Source organism: Glycine max, chromosome 14 (assembly GCF_000004515.6).
Source record: "Glycine max cultivar Williams 82 chromosome 14, Glycine_max_v4.0, whole genome shotgun sequence".
In the NCBI taxonomy this organism is placed as follows: Eukaryota; Viridiplantae; Streptophyta; class Magnoliopsida; order Fabales; family Fabaceae; genus Glycine; species Glycine max.
The window spans coordinates 24,700,290-24,705,640 of NC_038250.2; the positions used below are offsets into that span (position 1 = coordinate 24,700,290).

Genomic DNA, 5,351 nt, shown 5'->3' on the forward strand with positions numbered 1-5,351 from the left:
TCTCTTTGAACTTCTTCTTCTTCTTTGTACCAAAAGTTTTCTGAAGTTTTCTGGTTTTCTAAACCTTGAAAAACTTGTGCTATTCATCTTTTCATTCCCTTCTCCCTTTGCCAAAAAGAATTCGCCAAGGACTAATCGCTTGAATTCTTTTTGTGTCTCTCTTCTCCCTTTTCCAAAAGAACAAAGGACTAACCACCTGAATTCTTTTGTGTCTCCCTTCTCCCTTGTCAAAGAATTCAAAACGACACAGTCTGAGAATTCTTTGGATTCTTCCCTTTCCCTAATACAAAAGTATTCAAAGGACTAACTGCCTGAGAATTCTTTTGTATCCCCATTCACAAAGTATCAAAGGTTTAACAGCCTGTTTGTCTTAACACATTAGAGGGTACATCCTTTGTGGTACAAGTAGAGGGTACATCTACTTGGGTTTGACTGAGAACAAGAGAGGGTACATCTCTTGTGGATCAGTTCTAGTGGAGGGTACATCCACTAGGTTCAAAGAGAACAAGGGAGGGTACATCCCTTGTGGATCTTTGCTTGTAAAAGGTTTTTTTCAAGGTTGAAAGAAATCTCAAGGACCGCGGGTCGCTTGGGGACTGGATGTAGGCACAGGTTGTTGCCGAACCAGTATAAAAACTCTTGTGTGTTTGTTTCCTTCTTCCCTACTCTTTTACTTTCCGCTGTGCATTTAATTTCCGCTTTTACTTTCTGTTAAGTTTCTCTTCTACTCCTCATTCTCTTAACAATTTAGTAAAAGCCTTAGAAGAGTAAATTTTTAATTAGTAAAGGTTTAGGAATAATTAATTCAACCCCCCCTTCTTAATTATTCTGAGGCCACTCGATCCAACAACTTCTATTTGCCAAATGAATCACCACATCTCTAGATTGTAAAGGTCCAAGAGATAAAGAATTGAAAATGGATAGAGGCATGGCACTAACTGATGCTCCTAGATCTAGCATGACATTCTCAAATTTACTGTTCCCAATAATGCAAGGTATACAAAAAGTACCTGGGTCCTTACATTTCTCAGGAATGTGAGGAACAAATTTACCTATCAATGCTGACACATTTCTACCCATGCTAATCCTTTCATTGCCTTTGAGTTTCCTTTTGTGGGTCCTTACATTTCTCTTGGAATCTGCTTGATGACATCTAGCAAAGGTATGTTCACCTCTACTTTCCTGAAAGTCTCCAAGATTTCCTTTTTCGCTTCTTCCATTTTTTTGTTTGGAATTGCTTTAGGTGGGAATGGAAGAGGGATAGGAGGCTGCTGTAAGTTAGAATTACTAGAAGAAGGTCCACCTACATGAAAATTTTTGTTAGGAAGCTTTCTCTTTTGTGCAACTATCTCATCCTCTTTTTCAGGTGTAGAATGAAGCTTGACAGGTTCAGGTGCAGGTGCTGCTACTGGTGGAGGCACTTGAATTTGGTTGCCAGACCTCAAGATGATGGCACTCACATTTTTCGAATTCTGCATAGTTTGTGAAGGCAATTTATTAGAAATTTGGGACTGAGCTTGGTTCATCTGAGTAGCCATCTGCCCCATCTGATTTGTCAGACTCTGAAAGGAAGCTCTTTTCTCTTGCTGAAATTGCATATTCTGGATGGTCATTTGCCTCACTAACTCTTCTAAGGTTGAAGAGGAGCCTCAGTTGCTTGTTGTCTTTGTTGTGACTACTGCTGTATTGGAGGAGGAACATATGGCTTGCTTGGACCAACAACATTCTGGAAAGGAAGGACAAGCTGTTGTTGTTGTGGAGGACTTGTCCATCTCAGATTTGGATGATTCCTCCAACCTGGATTGTATCTATTGCTCGAAAGGTCATAATTATTCTATTGTTGTTGGTTTTGCTGCTGAGGAGGTCTATTATAAATGTTTGCAGCATAAGCTTCAGGTTGCTCATTGACTCCAAATTGCTGGAAAGAAGGACAAAGATCTGTATGGTGATCTGCAGAAGAACATAGACTTCAGACGCTTGCAACAGGTGTAAATTTATGATTCATGGCAAGCTGAGTTACTAGGTTGACCAAGGCATCAAGTTTTCCCTCAAGTTTTTGATTTTCAGTAGATGAAGATGAATCCATGGCCACCTCATGGACTCCTCTAAGGACAATAGCATCATTTCTTGCACTGAATTATTGGGAGTTGGAAGCCATCTTCTCAATCAAATTCCTAGCCTCAGCAGGGGTCATATCACCAAGAGCTCCACCATTGGCAGCATCAATCATACTCCTCTCCATGTTGCTAAGTCCCTCATAGAAATATTGAAGAAGGAGTTGCTCGGAAATCTGGTGGTGAGGGCAGCTTGCACACAATTTCTTGAATCTTTCCCAGTACTCATACAAGCTTTCTCCACTAAGTTGCTTGATGCCTGAAATGTCTTTTTTGATGGCAGTGGTCCTAGATGCCGGGAAGAATTTCTCCAAGAACACCCTCTTAAGGTCATCCCAGCTGAAAATAGACCTGGGAGCAAGGTAGTATAGCCAATCTTTTGCCACTCCCTCCAGAGAATGAGGAAAAGCCTTTAGAAAGATATGATCTTCTTGGACATCAGGGGGCTTCATGGTGGAACAAACAATATGGAACTCCTTAATATGCTTATGAGGATCTTCACCTGCAAGACCATGAAACTTGGGTAGCAAATGTATTAGTCCAGTCTTGAGAACATATGGAACACCCTCATCAGGATATTGAATGCACAAGCTTTCATAAGTGAAATCAGGTGCAGCCATCTCCCTAATAGTCCTCTCATGAGGTAGAGGTTGAGCCATGTTCTCAGTATAAAAATTAGTAGTGGAATGCTCAAAATCAGAATATTCAGAATCACCCTCAACAGAACGCTCAGAATGCACAAAATGACCAGGATGCACACTATGCCTAACTAATCTATGAAAGGTTCTATCTATTTCAGGATCAAAGGGTTGTAAATCACCTGGATTGCCCCTAGTCATGCGCTATATGCAACAAATAATGTGTTTCTCAACAAGCACTTAACAAGGGGGTAAAACTACAACTATACTCAAACGATATCAAAATGAGCTGAAATTTTGTGAGGAACACCCTAAAATCATGAAAAGATAGCACAAAAATTTTCAAACAAAAATTCAAAGTCTAACTATGAAAACTAGCTAATAAAAGTTTAGAAAAGTAGGACAATAATACTTGAAAAATTAAAAAAAACCTAGTAAACAACTGATTTTTGGAGTTTGGTGTAAATCATGAAGATTTTGATGATGTCAAGAAGAATTTGCTTGAGAAAGGGGGGGGGGGGATGTAAATCATGCAAGCTTTGATGGTGTCGAGAAGAAATCACATGTTTGTCATCATCAAAAAAGGGGAGAATGTGAATGTATGTATACATGATTTTGATGATGTCAAAAGAAGAATCAAACAAAGTTGCTTCAAAGGATAAGCATGGCTTCAAGATTAATACAAGATTGCTTCAAAAAACAAAGCCTTGCTTCAAGATTAACTCAAGATCAAGCCTTGCCTTAAAACAAAGTGCTTTCAAGACATGCAAGGTAGTGTAATCGATTACCAGAAGACAGGGTTGAGAAATAGCTGTTGAAAAAGGTTTTGAATTTGATTTTTCAACTTGTAATCGATTACCATATGTCTGTAATCGATTACCAGCAACGAAACTCCTGAAATTCAAATTCAAAAGTAATGACCCTTCAAATTATAACTATGTAATCGATTACACAAACATTGTAATCGATTACTAGTGGGAGAATTTTCAGAAAATCTGCCAACAGTCACATCTTTTCATTGGATTTGTTAATGGCCATCAAAGGCCTATAAATAGGTGACTTGGGCACGAATTGTAGAATAGAGAGTTTTCATTGCCCAAAAAGGTTTTTCCTCTAAAAGGAAATTAGAGAGATTCCAAGAGAACTTCATTGTCAAATGCTCTCTCAAAAGAAACTCTTGGGCAAACACTTGCAAATCCATTAAGATTTCATCCATGGATCTTCATTGTAATATTCTTCTCTTGAAGAGAGAATTCTTCTTTCATTCTTCTTATTCAAAGAGATTGATTAAGGGACCGAGGGTCTCTTGAGTTGTAAGGATTCCTGAACACAAGGGATGGGTTGTCTTTATGTGGTTCAGACTTTGTAAAGGATTTTACAAAGGTAGTGGAAATCTGCCAGCAGTCACATCTTTTCATTGGATTTGTGAATGGCCATCAAAGGCCTATAAATAGGTGACTTGGGCACGAATTGTAGAAGATAGAGTTTTCATTGCCCAAAAAGTTTTTTCCTCTAAAAGGAAATGAGAGAGATTCCATGAGAACTTCATTGTCAAATGCTCTCTCAAAAGAAACTCTTGGGAAAACACTTGCAAATCCATTAAGATTTCATCCATGGATCTTCATTGTAATATTCTTCTCTTGAAGAGAGAATTCTTCTTTCATTCTTCTTATTCAAAGAGATTGATTAAGGGACCGAGGGTCTCTTGAGTTGTAAGGATTCTTGAACACAAGGGATGGGTTGTCCCTATGTGGTTCAGACTTTGTAAAAGATTTTACAAAGGTAGTGGAAATCTCAAGTGGGTTGCTTGAGTACTGAACATAGGCACGAAATTTGTCGAACTAGTATAAAACTGTGTTTGCATTCTCTCTTCCCTTATCTTATTTATTTTTGTGTCTTGCATGTTTAAAGAACATGATTAAATTGATTGCTGCTTCTTTTGCATTCTAAGCTTATCCCTCTTAAGTTATTGAGGCCACAAGGTCCAACATTTGGGAGACCCCAATCGGCTAAAGCGGGTTGTCACAGTATGGGAAATTTTGTTTTACCCCAAATGCATATATAATAATAGTCATTCTGACACCCGGAGCAAAAGTTATGGCCGTTTTATGTTTTGCTAAAAACAAGTTCCCAAAATTTTGGTCTCTCTCAAATACTGCCACACCCAGTGCTCCTAGTATTTTTCACACAAAATATGGATCAAAAGAAGCTACCACACAAAAAATCATCCAAAAATAACAACTCTAACTATCAAAACAAAAATCGCCAATTAAATTGCAAAATCAATCGCTGAAATAGTCACTAAAAACAGTCGCTAAACAGGGGACGCAACTGAAATACAAAACAGAACGCTACACAAAACAAGACAACTAAACACTATTATGAACCTTTGGCCCACTGCTCCCCGACAACGGCACCAAATTTGATCGAGGCCGAATCTGAATCAAATAAACATTAAAAATGCAGTATCTAGGAAGTGATCCTAGGTCGTCTCCCAACGAGCAATGGTCAACCAAACGTTCATAACAGATAGTAATAAAACAGTAACGAATTGGGGGGGGGGGGGGTTGTTTGTTTTTGTAAATTAAACAGTGAGAAA

General features: G+C 38.5%; 1 non-coding gene across 1 annotated transcript; it reads left to right on the plus strand.

Moving 5' to 3' along the window:
- The first annotated feature begins 2,288 nt into the window (after positions 1–2,288).
- Positions 2,289–2,395, plus strand: LOC112999405 (small nucleolar RNA R71). The gene has a single exon (XR_003264592.1). It is a non-coding gene; the product is annotated as a small nucleolar RNA R71 (small nucleolar RNA).
- Positions 2,396–5,351: the final 2,956 nt, after the last annotated feature.